The sequence below is a fragment of the Theropithecus gelada genome, chromosome 7b (genome assembly GCF_003255815.1).
Source record: "Theropithecus gelada isolate Dixy chromosome 7b, Tgel_1.0, whole genome shotgun sequence".
NCBI lineage: Eukaryota > Metazoa > Chordata > Mammalia > Primates > Cercopithecidae > Theropithecus > Theropithecus gelada.
Genome location: NC_037675.1, coordinates 3,565,259 through 3,583,534, shown reverse-complemented (window position 1 = coordinate 3,583,534; position 18,276 = coordinate 3,565,259). Strand labels below are relative to the sequence as shown.

At 47.7% G+C, this 18,276-nt stretch overlaps 1 pseudogene; it reads left to right on the top strand.

Annotated features, from left to right (window-relative positions):
* The first annotated feature begins 1,830 nt into the window (after positions 1-1,830).
* On the top strand, positions 1,831-13,413 carry LOC112629142 (annotated as a pseudogene).
* Positions 13,414-18,276: the final 4,863 nt, after the last annotated feature.

The window sequence follows — 18,276 nt, the reverse complement described above, 5'->3', positions numbered from 1 at the left end:
TGAAAGGGGCGGAGTGGTGCTGGCCTGAGTTCCTCCACTACCTTCCTTGGTCCTCCCGCTCTCCAACCCCAGGGGTAGGTCCTCTGTCTCTTGCTTTTGTCTTGTCCACTCTGAACTCTGGGATCCCACGAGTTGAGTTCTGTATTTTCACCTGTGATCAACATTTTCCTCTCTGACCCTCATCTCCTTAGCTGTAGTTTGGAGAGAATAGTAACCACCTCACAGGGTTGTGGTGACAATTAAATGAGTTAATATGTTAAGGGCTTATCATGGTGCCTGGCACGTAGTAAGCGCTCAATTAATGTTATCTGTTAGTATTGCTATTGCAGTTATTGTTACCACAAAGCAGGAATAAACAACAGAGTATGGTTGGCAATGTGGGGCATGGGATAATGCAGTGGTATATGTTATGAGTTGAACGGTGGCCCCCCCAAAAAGATATGTCCATTTCCTAACCCTGATACCCTGTGAATCTGGCGTTACTGTAGACGTAATCAAGGATCTCAAAGTAAGATCATCTGAGTGGGACCTGAATCCAGTAAGTATCTTTATAGGAGACGGAAAAAAAGACCGCTTGAAGACAGAGGCAGAGGCGGGAGCAATGCAGCCGTGAGCCAAGGAATGTCTGGGGCCCGCAGGAACTGGAAGAGGCAAGGAGGGACTCTGCCATGGCACATTTCGAGGAAACGTGGCCCTGCCAGCACCTTGCTGTCAGACTTCTGGCCTCTAGAACTATGAGCAAATTTCTGGCATTTTAAGCCAACCAGGTGTTTCAATTTGTTACAGCAGCCACAGGAAAGTCACCTTCAGAGCAAAATGTTGCTGTCTAAAAATGTCCCTGGACCAGGACAGTTGACCCATGAGCTGTACCTTAGGGAAGTGGGTGGGGGGAGGGGGTAGTGGCCCAGCACTGCCCTGTGTTGGTGCTACAGAGGGGCTCAGGCCTGAGGACCTTCTGGAGGCCAGGCGCTGGAGGTGCCCTCTTCACTGTGGAGGCCTCAGCAAGTTCCTTCCCCTCTGTAGGCCTCACCCCTACCCCCCACTTGATGTTTTACGTGTCTCTGTGAGTCTCAGGGATAAAACACCCCCATGTGACCAACTCCTCTGAGGTCAGGTCTGGCAAAGCCAGGAGCAGCCTCTGGGGTGAAGTGGATGCTTGCCCGCTGCTCCCTGCACTGCCCGGGACTTCAGGGCCAGCAGTTTCTGAGGGTGCTGCCCTCCCACACCTCCTCATTCCCACTCTAACCACATGTGTGTGGTTATGGGCATGTGTGTGGGTGGGGCTGGGGAGGCAGGAGCAGCTGTTTGAGTGACACCAAGAACAACTTTGTGAACATGGACACTCCAGCTGAAAGGAAACCCAGGTTCATTGAGTCCAGTGCTCTCATCGTACAGCTGGAAAACCAAGGTCTGGAGAGAAGAGGGACTAAGATTATACCTCGATCAGCACTTAAGCTGAGCCGGGAACCCAGGCTCCCTGTCCGCCCCTGGGAAGTGTGTGTTTACAAAGCTCATGCTTGGGATAAGGCTGCCCTATGTGTGGGTTGAAGGGTTGCCATGAGCCTATTCATGCAATAGTCTGTGTCTGACAGCTCTGGGTGTTCATTTGGGTTCACCTCGTGGGGATTATGTTTAACCTGATGGTTAAGCCTTGAGAGCTGAGGAGGAGGAGGAGGAAGAGGAACAGGAGGGGTGGGCGAGGAGGGAGTTCGAAGCTGAGCAGGGTCAGGAAAGGACCCTAGAGGACTACTCCTCAGTAGATAGGCAAGCTCTGTTCTCTTATGGGGACTTCTAGTTCTTCCCGTTGGGAAATTATTCTAGGTTCCTAACATGCCTCAGACCACAGATCTAACGCATACCTACAAGAGCACTCCAAGGAGAGTAGCACCAACTCCCTCCCACCCTGGTGAGCACTGCCAGGTCAGCACTGTAGGGCGAGTGCTCGGAGCCCCAGACCAGGTGAAGGACCAGCATCTGCCGGACAATGGACTCAAGTGTGCAGAACATGGTGCTAGGCCCTACAAGTTCAGTAAAGGGAGTAAGGAAAAAATAATTTACCATTTATTTTTAAGTTTTTTTCTTTCTTCTTTTTTTTTTTTGAGATGAAGCCTTGTTCTGTCACCCAGGCTGCAGTGCAGTGGCGTGATCTCGGCTCACTTTAACCTCTACCTCCCGAGTTCAAGCAGTTCTCCTGTCTCAGCCTCTGGAGTAGCTGGGATTACAGGTGCACACCATGCATGGCTAATTTTTGTATTTTTAGTAGAGGTGGGGTTTTACCATGTTGGCCAGGCTGGTCTTGGACTCCTGATCTCGGCCTCCCAAAGTGCTGGGATTACAGGCATGAACCACTGCACCCAGCATAATTTATCATTTCAATGTGTTGAGATTCCAACCCTGTGGGAAACTGCCTGATATGAAAACTTTTTCAGAAAGCTGGCAAATGTATACAGATCTTCATGGCCTAAGTAATTTTCTGACAAGGAGTGAAAACACAGCATGTAGTTTGGGTGAGGAAGGAGGAGGCAGGCTTGAAGCAGGACCTTCAGGAAGGGGAGAGGGAATGCCTGACATTAAAGAGAGGGAGGATTGTGCCTGGGAAGTACAGTGGTGAGTGCCAGGGGCCCAGGCCCTGGAGCCCTCAGCCTGCTCCATAGTCTGTGATCTCCCTTGGAGCTGTGAAAGCCTTTACTGGTCTCCACAGTGAGCCAGCTTTTTCAAAATGGACACGTTGTCATTGTACATAAAATGGGTACAATTTGATGTTTCAATACAGATGTGCTTCATAATGATCAAATCAGGGAGGCAGCGCATCCATCCCCTCATGCATAGATCATTTCGTATATGCAATGAAGTACTATTCAGCCATAAAAAGAACAAAATCCTGTCATTTGGAACCACATGGATGAACCTGGAGGACACCACGTTGAGTGAAATAATCCAGGCACGCATAGACAAATAGCCCACAATCTCACTCATATGTGGAGTCTTAAAAAAAAAAAAAGTAAACTCAGGGCCAGGCAAGGTGGTTCACACCTGTAATCCCAGCATTTTGGGAGGCCGAGACAGGAGGATCACTTCAGGTCAGGAGTTCAAGACCAGCGTGGCCAACATGGTGAAACCCCATCTCTACTAAAAATACAAAAGTTAGCTGGGCATGGTGGCACATACCTGTAATCCCAGCTACTCAGGAGGCTGAGGCAGGAGAGTCACTTGAACCCGGAGGCAGAGATTTCAGTGAGCTGAGATCGTGCCACTGCACTCCAGCCTGGACAACAGACCCTGTCTCAAAATCAATAAATAAATAAATAAAATAAAAATAATTTTTAAAAAGTGAAGTCAGGAACCACCGGAGCATTCAGTGGTACCCCGTGCAGTAAAGCAGCTGTCACATACCCTCCCCTGTGGCTTGACCTGTGCTCCCTCCCCTATTCCAGGATGCTTTTCCAGGAACAACTCCTTTTATCATTTGGTTCTGTCTCGTTTCTCGGGATGCTGTCCTGGGGTGGATTCTCAGTCACTGTCTACACTGTGTGTAGCTCCCCTCTTAGACTGGGTGAGGGAGGGACAGAGAGAGAAGGGAAGAAGCAAAACAGACTCGCAGCAGTGAGATCTTTTTCTATACAGGTTTTATGTATTTGAGTCAGGGAGATTTCTTTTCTAATTGCGGTGAAATATATGAAACATAAAACTTAGTACTTCAACCATTTTCAAGTGTACGATTTAGCGGCATTAAGTACACTCACAGTGCTGTGTAACCATCACCACTAATCACTGCAGGACCTTTTCATCACTCCAGAAGAAACCCCACACCCATGAAGTAGCCACTTCCAATTCCGCACCTTCCCCAGGTACCGGTTGCCACTCATCTGCTTTCTGTCTCTGTGGATTTGCCTGCGTGTCAAGATGTTTGATCTTTATGTTCCACTTAAAATGCAAATTACCATAGGAGAACCCACAATCTACACTTTCAATTCCATTAATTTCAACAGCACCCACTCTCCACTCACCTCCATAGTTTAGAAATTACTGTTATTACAATTTTAGGGTCCTGCTCTGTCACCCAGGCTGGAGTGCAGTGGCTCAATCACAGCTCACTGCAGCCCTAAAGTCCTGGGCTCAAACAATCCCCCTGCCTCAGCCTCCCAAGTAACTGAGACTACAGATGTGCACCACCATGTCTGGCTAATTTTTTGATTTTTTTATAGAGACAGGGTCTCAAATTGCTGCCCAGGCTTGTCTCAAGCTCCTGGTCTCAAACAATCCTCCCACCTCAGAATCTAAAGTGTTTGGATTACAGGCGCGAGCCAATGAGCCCAGCTAGGAATGATGGAATCCCTATGTGTTATGGGAAAAACACTAGCATGGAAATTCGGAGACCAGAGTTCTAGCTCATTCTGTCCAAAGTTATGTGCTCTCTTATGGATGAGGGTCCCTGACTTGCTTTAGGCCTTAACATCCCCATCCTGAGGCATGGGAGGTAGACTCGGCTAATCAATTCCAGGGCCCTCTGCAGCTCTGAACCTCTAATGCCACAGCAGCAGTCCCCTGACCTGGCAGAGCACAGGGTGGGTGGGACCTGCAGGACTGGGTGCCAGAGGAAGCCAGGCCTGGGAACGGGGGCAGCACTGGGTAGGGCTCAGACTTGGCCTGCTTCCCCCACCACTAGGCCTGGGGCCAGCCCTGACCGCATGAGCTTCCCGGCTGGTTCAAAGCCCCAGGCAGACTCTGCAGGTGGGATGTGGCAGTCCTCATCATAATGCCTGCTCTGGGGTGAGCCTCCTGCAGGCCTCAAGCAGAGGCCTTCCTGGGCAGGCTGAGGCAGGACAGGGCAGGCCTGGGGGCACAGGAAGGAAGGGACAGAGGTTCGGACAGGGCAGCTGCAGAGTAGGATTGCAAGGTCCTCAACCCAGAGGCTCCCTAGGCCCCACTTGCCCCAGCTCTTGAGAGCCTGGTTCTGAGGTCTGCCAGGACTGGGACTCAGCGCTGCCCATGGAAACAGGCGTTGCAGGGAAGAAAACCATAACCAAATATTTGTAGTCACCTCTCTCCTGCCTTCTGGAAAAAGAGGGTCCCTGGCTTGTGAGCTCTTGGCCTCCTGGACATTATTGTGTAGTGAAGGAAGAAAGGTTGAGACGCAGAGTTGGAGAAACTAAGAGAGGCCAAACTGGTTCATTTGAGGAAAGATGGGGGATCTCAGGAGGGGAAAAGTGGACACCCTGGGGAACCAGGGGTCTTCCCAGGTGGTCCAAGAAGGGGGAGGGGTGGGATACAGAAAGTCAGAACACGGTTTTGAGTTTTGGAGACAAGAGAAAAGAGGGAAGGATTTGGACAACTATGGAGAGGACCGGGCTGGGGAGAGAAATGGTTAGAGATTTGGAAGATAGTGTGTCATGCGATCTATTGTGAAAACACCTTCTTCACATCCCTAAAAAAACCACCGCCGATGATTCATGATACAATTCAGTGCTTTTGCAGAGGGGCTGGTGCCTTTTTAAAATGATAATAATGCATTGTCTTGGCTCCATTTGAATTAGTAGAGACAGACATCTTAAGCAGGTTTTATCAGTGTTCCATTAGCTAAACGTTGGGTTTCCTATTTTGCGGCTTGCCTTAAACCACTTTGGAGGCCCTTCCACACTGGAAGCCACCTCAGAAATCACCTCTTTGGCCTGCAGCTCCATGTCCCCAAACTCTGGGCTTTCCTAAATGAGTGGCCTCATTCAGAAGATAATACAGCATCCCTCATCCGAAAATCCAAAATCTGAAATGCTTCAAAATCCAAAACTGTTTGAGCGCCGATATGTTCGAAGGCCAGGTTCAAAGGAAATGCTCATTGGAGCATTTTGGATTTCAGATTTTCAAATTCCAAAATCTGAAAAATTCCAAAATCCGAAATACTTCTGTAATTGTAACCTTTAATAGTCATTGGGTCCTGACCTTCCAGCCGAGGCAGCAAGCAGTCAACAGAGGCTCACACACACCTGTCCTGCCCCTCACCCTCCCACAGGCTTGTGCCTCGCCCCCCAGCCTCCTTTGCACCTGCTGGGAAGGGGACACGATGCTCCTGCCCTGCCTTCCTGGATCTCCAGCCACTGTGGCAATTGCAGGATTTCAGCCAGGGAAAGTGTTACAGGTAGAGGTATTCGGTACTCTCCATAGAGAAGTTTCCAGCAATGGCATAGCAGCCCCAGGAGGGTGTGTAACTATCTCCACTCCTCCAGCTCTGGTCCCTGCCTCTTAGGGAGCTGCTCAGCACTGCCCTCAGAGTGAGAGGTGGAGCGGGTCCCAACCTCAGACTCAGGTACCTGCTTCTCCTTCTCCCCCATGACCTCCCTGTAGCCTCTGACCTCGCTGTGAAATAAGAGTGGTAATGTCTCCTTCAGTGGCCTGTTAGGAGGTCAGAGAGAATGGATACAAAGTGCTGCACACAAAACCCCAACACTGGGAGGTACCCCATCCATGGCACCTTGAATCCCAGCCCAGAATGCAGTGCATGAGGAATTTCATCTTAAATTCCTTGATTTTAAATGCAACACTTGAGTTTCTGAACGCAAGGCCCCTTTCCTGGGCAGTCAGCTGTGCCTCAGTTCTGTGTGAAGTCAGGGGATTGGGGTGCAGAGAGACACCTCAGTCATCCTTCCACCTCGGTCACCACTGAGACACCCATCTTTTCTAGCCATTGTTTCTGTTCCGTGGCAGGCCTGGGATCACCCAAACACACCACACTGTTGCTGCGGGTGGCAGGAAATGTCATGGGAGAAGGTCAGGGTCCCCCTGCAGCCCCCCACCTCCTCTCTCTGTCCTTCCCCTCTACTACATCCTCCCCAGCAGCAGTGAAGTTTGGAGCTGTTGCTGGCTACAATGAGGGGGAAGGGTAGGGGGGAGAAAAAAAATCTAGGTCAACATCTCAGCTGGACATGGTGACTCACGCCTGTAATACCAGCACTTTGGGAGGCCTAAGTGGATGAATCACCTGAGCTCAGGAGTTTGTGACCAGCCTGGCCAACATGGTGAAACCCCATATCTACTAAAAATAAAAAAAAAAAAATTAGCCAGGCATGGTGGCGGGCGCCTGTCATCCCAGCTACTAGGGAGGGTAAGGCAGGAGAATCGCTTGAACCTGGGAGGTAGAGGTTGCAGTGAGCTGAGATCATGCCACTGCACTCCAGCCTGGGCAACAGAGCGAGACTCCATTTCAGAACAAAAAATAAATAAATAAATAAATAAAAATGAAAAATAAAAGGAAGACGGGACAGCTTTGTGTACTGCACATCCCGAAAACGAGCTGACCTCAAGAGGCAGAGATTCAAGCTCTCTAGCCTACATGGAAAACATACAGGAGGAAAAAAAGAAGACAAAGAAAAAATATATAAATATAAATAAATGAAAATAACACTTCTCCCTGATTACAAAGGAAATCACATTCTTTTGTATCATTTGGATGAAAAAATATAAAGAAAAATCTTTAATTTTGACACTCAAAACATTCTGGTTTGTTGCTTTTTACACTTTTGTATGCATATAAACATTTTAAAAAGTAGAATCATAATATATAGTCTTTTGTCACTTACTATATTTTGGGCAGGTTTCTATGGCAGAAATATATCCTGGCATCATCATTTTTAATAGCTGGCTGTATATAAAGTGAATCATTGCCACCCCAGAGGTGAAATTCCTTCTATATACATTTTTAATAGACTTGAGCAAGCATTTTTGGACTGAATTCATAGAAGAAGAATTTCTGGAGGAAAATAACATAAAACAATTTGTGTTTTTAACAGAAGTGTTCAAATTATCCTGCAGGAAAATTGGTTGAGTTTATACTCCCACCAACAGGGACAGAGCTCCAGGTTCCCCTTCCATTTGTCCTCTTTGCTGGTCTTTAAGCAGAAAATCTCATTGTTTTCATGACATTTATTTGATTTCTAGTGCTTTTGAATCTTTTTCATATGCTCATTGGCCATTTTTATTCTTGGAGGAAGTTCCCATGTCTCCATTGCCCATTTTCTGTTAGAAATCATTCGTTTTTTTCTGAGTAGTTTTTTTTTTCTTTGATAAAGAGTTTTGCTCTTGTTGCCCAGGCTGGAGCACAATGGCACCATCTCAGCTCACCACAACCTCCGCTTCCCGGGTTCAAGGTGGAAAAAATTCAAAACTTAAATTTCCTGTTGAATGCAATTTGAAAATACAGCCAATGATTCCACTTTTCTTCTCTAGTAAGTTTGGACATTCTGATCTACTTGGTGTTTTATTATAGAACTCCTAGGGTGCCTGAGTCTTACTTACACTGTGAAGATCCTTTTCTAAAACTTTACATGTAAGGGAATTTAAATGATATTGGATGAGATCAGGCTGGATGAGAACTGATATCTGTAAATATATGTTTTAGACGAAATCTCTGATTGCCACTCGTTTTCTTATTTAACTCATACAAATAAAACACTTTGGATGGAGGGTAGGAGTAGGAAGGAGATTTATGTGTTTTAATTGCATGTCATTGTTTCATATCAAGGCAGAACATATGGTATTCCTGGCTTTGGACCTACTGAAGGAAATATTTTTCTACCTGCTGTATGCCACAGGTTCTTGAACACCTGGAGGGATTACTGCAGCCCTGGGGTGGTGGAAGCCCCATCCAGTTGGGGCCATGGCCTAGGGATCATGCTGGGTATGGGGAGGCTCCAGCCAAGAGCTGAAAAATTTGAGTCCTTGTTCTGCTCCTGCCATAGAATCCCCTAAAGACTGCTAAAAATCTACAAATTGAGGTCTTGCCATAGACCTGGGGAATCAGAATTTCAAGGTTAGGGCTTAAAATTTTTTTTCTTAAAGCATCATGGATGAAAACCATTATTTTATAGATTACATTTATATGGCTAGTTTCATGAGTCTGTTTATTTCCTTCTGAGGTTCAAGCCAACACTTTCACTATTTCCTGGTAATAATAGAGAGTTGTGATTTTTTTTTTTTTTTTTTTTCTTTTTTTTCTTTTTTTTTGAGATGAGGTCTCACTCTGTGACCCAGGCTGGAGTTTGGTGGTGCTATCTCGGCTCACTGCAACCTCCACCTCCCAGGCTCAAGTTATTCTCCTACCTCAGCCTCTCAAGTAGCTGGGACCACAGGTGCATGCCACTGCACCTGGCTAATTTTTGTATCTGTAGGGACGGGCTTTGTCATGTTGCCCAGGCTGGTCTGGAACTCCTAAGCTCAAGGAATCCACCTGCCTCAGCCTCTCAAAATTTTGGGATTACAGGCATGAGCCACCATGCCCGGCCTGAGATCTCTTTAAAATTATTTAATTTTTTGTTTCTAAAGCAAAGCAACTTGACAGAGATCTTTATTGACTGAGTCGTACGAGCCTAGCCCTAGCCCTTTTAAAGGCACTGTGTGGAACGGTCCGGGCTCCCCAGATTGAAATTTCTCCCGCTTTACCATCCAGTTGTCTAGCTGCTGCAAAGCCCCAGATGCTAACCAGGAGTTACAGCAGGCCATGGAGGAACAGGCACAGCTGGAAGCGTACCTGGGGCACGTGAGGCTTTGCAGAGGGAAGGATGTGGAAGGATGATGACCCCAGGTGGCCAGGAGTAGGTGAGGACCAGTGACAGCCCTTCCTAACTTCTGTGTCAATTCTTGCAGGTGAAGAAGTGGCTGCAGTATCAACAAATGGAGAGATGAGTACGCTGAGTATCTCCATGGAGAGCACGCCATGTGTGGCAGAGGATGCAGGAGACGTCAGAGCAGGTGAGACCTGACCCTTCAGGCCCCGCCTTAGAGAGGTCGTTTGATTGTTCTGAGCATCTGTGCAATGGGAGGAACACAGCCAGAGGTGGTCATGGGTCTGGGCTTTGTGGAGGTGGGGGCAGAGAGGGAGATGGCAGCCTGTCCAGCCACCAATCCCTCTCTCCAGGGCCCTTTCCCCCTGTGCTTTGGGCAGCTTTGCACATTGAAGGAGAAGAAGTATGACATGCATCAGGTACAGGAGCTGGAGACAAGCTTGGCCAAACTGAAGAACCAGATGGGTGAGCTGGGACTGGGGTGACCTTGAAGCAGGACTGACTTCAGAGGGCTGTGAGGGTGGCTTAGAATGCCCCAGGGAGGTGGGTGGATGGAAGGGCTTTGAGGCAGAGGGAGAGAGGTCTGTGCCAGAAGATGGCAAGTCTTGTCATCTCCATGAGCCTCAGTGTCCCCATCAGCAAAGAGGGAGGAGTGCCCACGGTCAGCCACCCACAGTGCTATCTGAAAGTGGCTTGGAAGATTGGCTACCATCGGGAGCAAGGAATCATTAGCAGGGAGGCCAAGTTTGGGGAGCCTGAGAGGAGCTGTGCACCAAGAGGAGGATTTTTTGAAAATCCAGAGGCCCTTATTGTCTGCTTCCTTTCTAAGCTGAACCCCTACACCTGGAGCCCCCAACAGGACCCTCAGAGGTGGAGCAGCAGCTACAAGCCGAGGTCAAGCACCTGCAGAAGGAGCTGGAGAATCTGGCAGGACAGCTCCAAGCCCAGGTAGAAACCAATGAGGGCTTGAGTCACCTGAACCGGAAGCAGGAGGAGATGCTGTGGGAGTGGAAACTCAAGCTCTGGGAGGAGCAGGGGGAGGCCTGCCAGTCCTCTGTGCAGAACGACCACACCACCATCAGCCACGTGCTCTCCCACAATCACCAACTCGAGGAGCAGCTGGCCGAGCTGAAGCAGATGGTAACTCCCACCCCATCCAAGAAGGGCACCAGCCTCTGGGGAAGGGAGGTGCGAGGACAGAGGCAGCTGCAGCCTGGGAGACAGGTGACCGCAGCACCCTCCAGGGCAGTGCCGTGACTGTTTCTTGCTTCCTGCCCTCCGAATTTTAGAGGTTGGTAGTCCTGGGTTCCTCCCAGGTCTCGACATCATCATCCCAGCTGGAGGCATGGAGCCCCCCAGTCACAGGGAAAGAGACAGTGGTATAAGAGCCTCCTTAGATTCAAACTGAATTCTAGCCTTGGCTCCACTGCTCACCATTGAACTACCTTGCATCTCTAAGTCTCCATTTCTTTCACTTAAAAAGGAAGTGAGGTTTTTCCTCACTGAGGTGCTGAGGATTAAATGAGATAATGCATGGAAACATTAGGCATGTAGTGCACTTAGCAGATGGTGGTTGTCTCCCTCTGCTTTTCCTCCAGTCTGTGGCCTACAGTTTAAATGGTGGGGGAAAGGATGTGAGATTTGAGGCTAGGGAAGGAGGCATGGGGCTCTGGGCAAGTAGGGGCAGTCACTTAGGCCTGAAGCAAGAGGCCAGGGACCTGGGCAGGCCACAGAGCCCCACAGTGCCCTCTCTACCCTATTAATGGGCCCAGAATCTGGAAGCCAGCCACCAGCTGCCCTCATGCCTAGGGTCTTCCTACAGGTGGAGCTGAAGAGCCAAGAGGCTCAGAGTCTGCAGCAGCAGCAAGACCAGTACCTGGGTCACCTGCAGCAGTACATGGCTGCCTTTCAGCAGTTGACCACCAAGAAGGAGGCACTGCAAAGGTAGTTACTGCTGCAGACCTTGCTCATGGATCAGTTGCAGCAGCAGGAAGCTTAGGGCAAAACAGTGGCCGAGATGGCCCACCAAGAGCTGCAGGAGACTCAGGCGAGGGAGTTACTGAGGGCAGGGCCTCAAGGGGGACAACCTGGCAACCTCCGTGCCTTCTCACTCTCTTTCCTGGTCCCTTAGGAGCACCTGGAAGCTACCAGCCAGCAGAACCAGCAGCTACAGGCCCAGATGAGCATCATGGTTCTCCCTGGGGAAGGTACGGGAGACCACTCAGAGGAAGAGGCGAGAGCCCCAGGAGGAAAGGGGAACTGTTAGCAGCATAGGATTGAGGAGTTAGAAGAGACCTTTAAGACAGCTGGTCATTATGCTGACCAGGTGTCCGCGCTAAGTTCGGTATCAATATGGTGACCTCTTGGGAGCAGGGGGCCATCAGGTTGCCTAAGGATGGGAGAACTGGCCCAGGTCAGAAAGGGAGCAGGTCAGAACTCCCGCACTGATGGCTAGTGGGACTGTGCCTGGGCCACATAGCGAGACCTTGGCTCTTAGAAAAAAAAAAAATGAAAATAGAGAACAGCTACTCATTCCTATCTGGGAAGGGGCTGGCCCAGGGTTGGGCCAACTGTACCTCCCTTGTTGGGTTGTCTGAGGACCCCTCTAGCCACCCCCCACAGGAGATGGACTGGACAGTAAGGAGGAGAAGGAGGGGCCTCAGCCCATGCCGAGCATCTTGGAGGACCTGGAAAGCTGGGAGGCCATGGTGAGCCTGACTCCCGCTGCCCCACCTTTGCTGCCTCCCTCTGTGGTCCCTCCCAGACCCCTTTTTGCTCTTTGTTTCCTGCCCTCTGGTTTCTCTGGACCCTTGTGCCTTCCCTGGGAGCCAGTGGTCAGACATCATTTCACCTGTGACCCACAGATGCACCCTCTGAGGCCCCAAAGGAAGAGCTCCTGTCCCCCTCCCTGCCACATTTGTCCTGTGTATCCCCCTACAAGAATGCACACGCCTTGCCTGCAGGTGGCCTTTTTAAAATCGGCTTTAGCCAGTGCCAACGAAGAGCAGTAGGCACAGCTATGTGGGCAGCTGAAGGAGCAAAGGGTGTGCTGCCAGCGCCTGGCTCACCAAGTGGCCTTGGCCCAGAAGGAGCCAGAGGTGGCAGTCCCAACCCCAGGGACTGGGGGTGATTCTGCATTTGGGGAGAGCCACTGGGTTTTCACCATGTTGGCCAGGCTGGTCTTGAACTCCTGACCTCAAGTGATCCGCCCTCCTTGGCCTCCCAAAGTGCTGGGATTACAGGCATGAGTCACCACACCCAGTCCAATGAAGACGTTTTTAAAATTTGCAGTTCAGGTTGTGGAAAATTTGAGCTACAAATTAGCAAGAGTTTACTCTTCACATGAATGTTATCAGATTCGTCATTTAATAATTGGTGTTTATATTTTCATCTAATGTCATCCACGTTTCTAGGGGGTATGAACAGTGGATTTGCAGGTGGAGAAGACAAAATTTATAATGTTTATGATCAAGCCTGGAGAGGTGGTAAATAAAGATATGGCCCAGAGTATTTATAAGTCCAGTAAAAATCTGGACAAGGATATATATGGTGATGACCTAGAAGCCAGAATAAAGACCAACAGATATCAAGCCGTATAACTCTGTTTCAGTGTTTACACCAGTGAAAACAAAGTAGTTCATACTCTTCTGTCTTGTTCCCTAGATTTGTTCCCGACAAGTTTTCTGGTTCAGACCACAGGCAGAGAGGCCGAGAGGATGAGAAGGACCAGTTCAGTTTGAGGAAGATCCTTTTGGTTTGGACAAGTTTTGGAAGAAGCCAGACAGCTTGGTGGCTCTCAAAGACCCTCAGCAGCAGCCCCAAAGAACATGAGCATGAAGGCAAGAGGAGGAGGAAGGAGTAGACACACATCTCTTCAAAGCAAATGAACTGTGATTATCCATAACCCTAATGACGCAAGTGCTATGGGGCAACACTTTGTGAGTGGTTGGGATACAAACCAGATCTGGATGCTACTTTTTATTATTGGAGAAGGTGGGAGTGGGGAGGGAGTGGGGATAGAAAATTCTACTTTGAATTATTTGGTTTTTTAAAAGAGTGGCTTTTATTTGTGCTCCTCCCACCTTTCAGCATTCATAGAACATGCTGGGCCACATCCACAATCAAGATCACTGCCTTTTGTGTGACACGTAGTTCGCGTTAATATTTTGTGTAAGAACAGCTGCTTATGAGTCAAGTCGCCCCAACCGCAGTGAGGTGGAGGATGTTCACATGTTGGAACTGTCCTGCCAAATAAATGTGGCCGCTGTTGCGCTGTGTTTTAATTTGGAGTGGGGAAAAGAAGCTCTTGCTTTGTTTCAAATAAAAACCTTTAGACAAAATTCTCGGTTATGTTTCCTTTATGTAATAGGCTGGCACAGTCTCAAAAATCTTCCTCTTCATCAGATGTTTGCAAAACTTTAGGCCTTTGAGGTTGAACCTGGAGCTGAAAAAAAAAAAGCACTGTAAGGAAGGAAAGGCAATGTCTGCAAAAACATTCGATCTGAAAATCACCTTTTTATGAGAGAGTCAGTAAAAAGAACTCAGGCAGTTTTTATTTTCATCTTGTTATTTTATTTGTTTTCTCCTCAAATTCCCTTTACCATCTTTGTTGTTCTTATGACTCCCTCACCCACCATTAAAAATTGCAAATTGGGCCGGGCGCGGTGGCTCAAGCCTGTAATCCCAGCACTTTGGGAGGCCGAGACAGGTGGATCACAAGGTCAGTAGATCGAGACCATCCTGGCAAACACGGTGAAACCCCGTCTCTACTAAAAAAAATACAAAAAACTAGCCGGGCGAGGTGGCGGGCGCCTGTAATCCCAGCTACTACTTGGAGGCTGAGGCAGGAGAATGGTGTAAACCCGAGAGACGGAGCTTGCAGTGAGCTGAGATCTGGCCACTGCACTCCAGCCTGGGCGACAGAGCAAGACTCCGTCTCAAAAAAAAAAAAAAAAAATTGCAAATTGGGTGAGTCACAGTGGCTCAGTCCTATAACCCCAGCACTTTGGGAAGATGAGGCAAGAGGACAGCTTGAGGCCAGGGGTTCAAGACTAACCTGCAGCATAGAAAGGCCCAGTCATGACGAAAACAAATAAATGAAAAAATAAAGTAGTAAATCAATCTGACCCAAGATCACATAATCAGTGGGAAAGGCGAGATTTCAGCTGCAGCTCACCTAACTGGAAAAGTGCGCTGCTAGGTCCTCTGTGTTCTATATATCTTGCTAACCATTACGGGTCTTCTCGTACTTCTCCTTTAAAACTGGGAATTCGGCTGAGTACAGAAAGGCATAGAAAGCAACATATTGCACAATCATTAGCAGAATGAAAAGGTAAAGATTAAGAACTATGTGACTGCAAGTTAGGCTGTAATTCTAGAAGTGGACATCTCAGCACAGACAAACCTGGGAAGGAGGAGAATCAGTGGGGCCCAAGAAAACAATTCAGTCTCTGCACTGAACAACTCCCTTAGACATACAAAAAAGGGCTATCGGGGGGAGGGGGGGGGGGTGCCCAAGATGGCCAAATAGGAACAGCTCCAGCCTCCAGCTCCCAGCATGAGCGATACAGAAGACGAGTGATTTCCACATTTTCAACTGAGGTACTGGGTTAATCTCCCTGGGGCATGTCGGACAGTCGATGCTGGTCTGGGAGTGCAGCCCAACCAGCGAGAGCTGAAGCAGAGTGAGGCATTGCCTCACCTGGGAAGCACAAGGGGGAAGGGAATTCCTTTTCCTAGCCAAGTGAAATTGAGACACACAACACCTGGAATCTCGGGTAACTCCCACTCTAATACTGCGCTTTACCAAGGGTCTTAGCAAACGGCACACCAGGAGATTATATCCCGCACCTGGTCCAGGGTGTACCATGCCCACGGAGCCTCCCTCATTGCTAGCACAGCAGTCTGAGATCTAACTGCAAGGTGGCAGCTGAGGCTGGGGGAGGGGGGCCTGCCATTGCTGAGGCTTAAGTAGGTAAACAAAGCTGCCAGGAAGCTCGAATTGGGTGGAGCCCAAAACAGCTCAAGGAGGCCTGCCTGCCACTGTAGACTGCACCTCTGGGGACAGGGCATAGCTAAGCAAAAAGCAGCAGAAACCTCTGCAGACGTAAAAGTCCCTGTCTGACAGCTTTGAAGAGAACAGTGGTTCCCCCACCTTGGAAGTTGAGATCTGAGAATGGACAGATGGCATGCTCAAGTGAGTCCCTGACCCCTGAGTAGCCTAACTGGGAGACATCCCCCACTAGGTGCAGACCGACACCTCACACCTCACACGGCTGGGTACACCCCTGAGATGAAGCGTCCAGAGCAAGAATCAGACAGCAACACTCGCTGTTCAGCAATACTCTATCTTCTGCAGCCTCTGCTGCTGATACCCAGGCAAACAGGGTCTGGAGTGGACCTCAAGCAAACTCCAACAGACGTGCAGCTGAGCATCCTGACTGTTAGAAGGAAAACTAACAAACAGAAAGGACACCCACACCAAAACCTCATCAGTACGTCACCATCATCCAAAGGCTGATAAAACCATAAAGATAGGGAAAAAGCAGTGCAGAAAAGCTAGAAATTCAAAAAATCAGAGCACATCTCTCCCTCCAAAGGAACGCAGTTCATTGCCAGCAACAGAACAAAGCTGGACGAAGAATGACTTTGACTAGTTGAGAGAAGAAGGCTTCAGTCGATGGAACTTCTCAGAGCTAAAGGAGGAACTATGTAACCAGCGCAAAGAAACTAAAAACCTTGAAAAAAGAATGGATGAATGGATAACTAGAATAATCAATGCAGAGAAGACTTTAAAAGAACTGATAGAGATGAAAACCATGACACAAGAACTACGTGACAAATGCACAAGCTTCAGTAACCGACTCGATGAACTGGAAGAAAGAGTATCAGTGATTGAAGATCAAATGAATGAAATGAAGCGAGAAGAGAAGTGTAGAGAAAAAAAGAGTAAAAATAAATGAACAAAGCCTCCAAGAAATATGGGATTATGTGAAAAGACCAAATCTATGTCTGATTGGTGTGCCTGAAAGTGATGGGGAAAATGGAACCAAGTTGGAAAACACTCTGCAGGCTATCATCCAGGAGAACTTCCCCAACCTAGTAAGGCAGGCCAACATTCAAATTCAGGAAATACAGAGAACACCACAAAGATATTCCTTGAGAAGAGCAACTCCAAGACACATAATTGTCAGATTCATCAAAGTTGAAATGAAGGAAAAAATGTTAAGGGCAGCCAGAGAGAAAGGTCGGGTTATCCACAAAGGGAAGCCCATCAGACTAACAGCAGATCTCTCGGCAGAAACTCTACAAGCCAGAAGGGAGTGCAGGCCAATATTCAACATTCTTAAAGAAAAGAATTTTCAACCCAAAATTTCATATCCAGTCAAACTAAGTTTCAGCAGTGAAGGAGAAATAAATTCCTTTACAGACAAGCAAATGCTTAGAGATTTTGTCACCACCAGGCCTGCCCTACAAAAGATCCTGAAGGAAGCACTAAACATGGGAAGGAACAACTGGTACCAGCCATTGCAAAATCATGCCAAAATGTAAAGTCCATCGATGCTAGGAAGAAACTGCATCACTTAATGAGCAAAATAACCAGCTAATATCATAATGACAGGATCAAGTTCACACATAACAATATTAACCTTAAATGTAAATGGTCTAAATGGTCCAATTAAAAGACAAAGACTGGCAAATTGGATAAAGAGTCAAGACCCATCAGTTTGCTGTATTCAGGAGACCTATCTCACATGCAGAGACACACATAGGCTCAAAATAAAGAGATGGAGGAAGATCTACCAAGCAAATGGAAAACAAAAAAAAGGCAGGGGTTGCAATCCTAGTCTCTGATAAAACAGACTTTAAACCATCAAAGATCAAAAGAGACAAAGAAGGCCATTACATAATGGTAAAGGGATCAATTCATCATGAAGAGCTAACTATCCTAAATATATATGCCCCCAATATAGGAGCACCCAGATTCATAAAGCAAGTCCATAGAGACTTACAAAGAGACTTAGACTCCCATACAATAATAATGGGAAACTTTAACACCCCACTGTCAACATTACACAGATCAATGAGACAGAAAGTTAACAAGAATATGCAGGAATTGAACTCAACTCTGCACCAAGTGGACCTAATAGACATCTACACAACTCTTCACCCCAAATCCACAAAACAGACATTCTTCTCAGCACCACATCACACTTATTCCAAAATTGACCACATAGTTGGAAGTATAGAACTCCTCAGCAAATGTAAAAGAACAGAAATTATAAGAAACTCTCTCTCAGACCACAGTGCAATCAAACTAGAACTCAGGACTAAGAAACTCAATCAAAACTGCTCAACTCCATGGAAACTGAATAACCGGCTCCTGAATGACTACTGGGTACATAACGAAATGAAGGCAGAAATAAAGATGTTTTTTGAAACTAATGAGAACAAAGGTACAACATACCAGAATCTCTGGGACACATTTAAAGCAGTGTGTACAGGGAAATTTATAGCACTAAATGCCCACAAGAGAAAGCAGGAAAGATCTAAAATTGACACCCTAATGTCACAATTAAAAGAACTAGAGAAGCAAGAGAAAACACATCCAAAAGCTAGCAGAAGGCAAAAAATAACTAAGATCAGAGCAGAACTGAAGGAGATAGAAACACAAAAAAACCTCCAAAATATCAATGAATCCAGGAGCTGGTTTTTTGAAAAGACC